The sequence below is a fragment of the Myotis brandtii genome, unplaced genomic scaffold (genome assembly GCF_000412655.1).
Source record: "Myotis brandtii unplaced genomic scaffold, ASM41265v1 scaffold521, whole genome shotgun sequence".
NCBI classification, from domain to species: domain Eukaryota; kingdom Metazoa; phylum Chordata; class Mammalia; order Chiroptera; family Vespertilionidae; genus Myotis; species Myotis brandtii.
Window position 1 is genome coordinate 1998713 of NW_005369870.1, and position 3316 is coordinate 2002028.

Sequence of the window (3316 nt, forward strand, 5' to 3'; positions counted from 1 at the left end):
TATGAGGCTATTGTGGAGACTCTGGGTTATGCTGTGTTCTTGCAAAGATTACTGATTGTTTTGTTGTTATTTTAGTGGGCAAGTTGGCTTGCCTCAAACTGAAAACTCCCTCTTGGGCAGCAAGTCAAATACCAATTCAGTTATTTTATTGGTAGCTGGGCTGCTTGCAGTATGTCCTGTGCACATATGGTGCAGGAGTCAGTTAGAGATTTACATAGAATATATACATAGAACATGTCGCTTGCCATCTCTGGCTCTCTTTTTTTCTAGGATCCTCCTACCCTCCTTCTAGTGACTGTGATTAGTTCTTTTTATTTTAAATGTAATACTGTTTATTTAAATTCCAAAAATCTCAACATTCTAGACCAGACAACCTGAAACTTCAGTGGATGCCCACGGCAGTGTCCACAGGTCCAGCCTCACAGTGCACACCCTGAGCAATGGCCCCTCCAAAAGGCCTCTTCCCCACAGCCTCAGCGCCAAGCAAAGAGCATTAAGAGCTTGTCTTGGTTGTCTTGTTCTTTTTACAAATGATAAATATGTACAGTTGATAACTCAGGATTTCCTGCCAATAACCATATAGTTAACACCACCTTACAGATTAAAAAAGAAAATGTCAGAAACATCTTTAAATGCCTTGTCACAATAATAGAAAAACTGTACAGAGGGAAGAGAACATGAGAGCCTTTTCATTTAAAAAATGTTTGGAAATATGTATAATTTTGACATAGTTTCAGGGTGCTCCTGACATCCACGTAAACCACTGACAATTTCTAGAACACTGTGAGAGACCAAATATGATCCTGGTCCAATTGTGTAATGAATCCCAATGAGGGCAGCAAACACTTTCCCCTACTCTAAGATATTACAAGATACAGATTAAACAGGTTTCTCCCTCCTCCTCCTCCTCCTCCTCCTCCTCCTCATCTTCCTCTCTCCTCCTCCTCCTCCTCCCCCTCCTCCTCCTCATCTTCCTCTTCCACCTTTTTTCAGGCAACATTAGCAGGACACTGCACCATCAAACTTTCCTTTGGACTTACAGTCAGCGACATCCTTCTATACTTCCCCTTTAGCCTTGCAGCTTTATTGTTGCAAGTAAGGCTGCTTTTCACTATCACTCATTATTCCTTATCTTTCTCAGCTTCTTTGCCACATCTCCAATAGAGATGCCAGGGTTTGGGGATTTGATCGTGAGGTGGCATTCCAAACAGAACAGGAAGAATCCAGATGGTGGCCTTTGGGCGGCTTTAGACCCTTCTTGCCTCCCTTAGTTGGTCCATAATCCTTCATTTCCACACCATAGCATACTTTCTTTGCCTTTGCCATTTCATCAAATTTAGACTTCTTTTTCACAGACATTGTCTTCCACCTCTCAGAGCATGTCTTGGAAAATTCTGCAAAACTGACAGGAATATCTTTTTAGTTTCTTCTTATGTTCCTCTCTGTTTATCTGCACAAAGAAGGCAAAAGCAGACATCTTGCCCTTTAGTTTCTTGAGATCACCTATAGCCATCCTGACAGCATTGTTCATTAGTTTCTGTGATGGGTTCTTTATGCCAAAATAGTGAAGGTTTCTAGGGAAGTTTTAGCTGCCCCATGTGTGCTGACTGTATCCTACCCTTGAGCTAAAAGCAGTAAGAAATGGGAAACTAATACCATGATACCATGTCATTTCCTTCATCCAAATGTCCGCATCTCTTCAGAATCTGCCGAAATTTTGTTCACTCCTCAGAGCTTTGTATTTTCCAGTTTTTAATTTGTATCTGTGGGAGGACTTTTTAAAAATATTCTATATGATAAAAATTAGATTCAAAGAGGTAATATGACTTCTCTAAGGCCACAGAGTTGGTTTCAATTCTCTAGCCATGACCATACAAAAACAATCATGCAGATATTATCTTGCTTGATTCTAATCCAGAATTTCTTTGATCCCAGAATACTGTCATCTCAGTCAATGTAGCCGACTGAAAGTGGCCCCTCTCAGTTTCAGCCTACTCTAGAATAAAGTCTAAAGATGCCCAAATGGGTCAAGCTGCATTAAAGATACTTCTATTTATTACCAAAGCTTAATTCAAAGTTTAAGTTACTACCATACTAGTTCCCAAACATGCAACCAACTATTAGTGGTCACCTAGATGAAGAGATGATAAGTCCAAGAGACAAATAACAACAAAAACAAACAAACCTTATATCAACCTCCTAATTTTAAAGAAATGTACTAGCCTATGAAAACAAGAAGTCTAGTAATCATTGCACATTATCATAGTGAGCAATTTATGGGCCTAATTATTTTATAATTGAAATCCTATATAATAAAAAGGTAATATGCAAATTGACCCTAACAGCATAAGACTGGGAATGACCAGTCCTGTGATGCGCACTGACCACCAGGGGGCAAACACTCAACGCAGGAGCTTCCCCCTGGTGGTCAGTGCACTTCCACAGGGGGAGTGCTGCTCAGTCAGAAGCCGGCTCATGGCTGGCCAGCGCAGCGGCAGTGGCGGGAGCCTCTCCCCTGAGGGCTCCCAGGCTGCCAGAGGGATGTCTGACTGCCAGCTTAGGCCTGATCCCCTGGGGAGTGGGCCTAAGCCGGCAGGTGGACATCCCCTGAGGACTCCTGGACTACAGATTGGCCTGAGGGATCCCCCCCAGTGCACAAATTTTTGTGCACCGGGCCTCTAGTGTTATTTAAATCATCTCTCTAGGTTCAGGTAGCCCAATTATTTTATCATTTCCACAAAGACAGTTATTTCCATTTAGACTGTCAATATTCCTTCAGATTGCATGTCTGAAAACTTAAGAAAAAAGAGACAGCAAAACAAAGTTTGTGAATCCAGTGAAAGGTGTATTGAACTTCTAGGATAATAAAAAAATAATAACTTTCTCCTTAATTTTTCTCTGTTTTCACAATGCTATGGGGCTGCTGTGAAGATACTATCATAATCCCCTTTCAACCTTTGGTTTACTAGGAAAGGAATAAATGTCCCTGATTGTGGGATTAGCTATTTCATTACATGGGGAGTTAAGAATCTCTAGTACTCTTCATAGGGAGATAGCTCCTTGAATCTTCCTTCTTGGCTGGTTTCTTCCATTCTCTGAGCATCTGGTTATCAAGTACATATTAGTTATTGGATTTAAATAACTAAGAGCTATGATGATGAAAGAATAATACATATCTCAAACCCTCGGGTTATACTGATCACTCTGTAATTTGCAGCCATGTACTTAGAGGGATAAAGTAATAGGTCCCAGAACTTATAGACAATGGTATCTCTCTTAGAGTTAAATTATAAGGTTAGCACTTAGTGGATGAGTA

At 40.8% G+C, this 3316-nt stretch overlaps 1 pseudogene; it reads right to left on the minus strand.

Moving 5' to 3' along the window:
- Nucleotides 1-916: 916 nt before the first annotated feature.
- On the minus strand, nt 917-1513 carry LOC102250269 (annotated as a pseudogene).
- Nucleotides 1514-3316: the final 1803 nt, after the last annotated feature.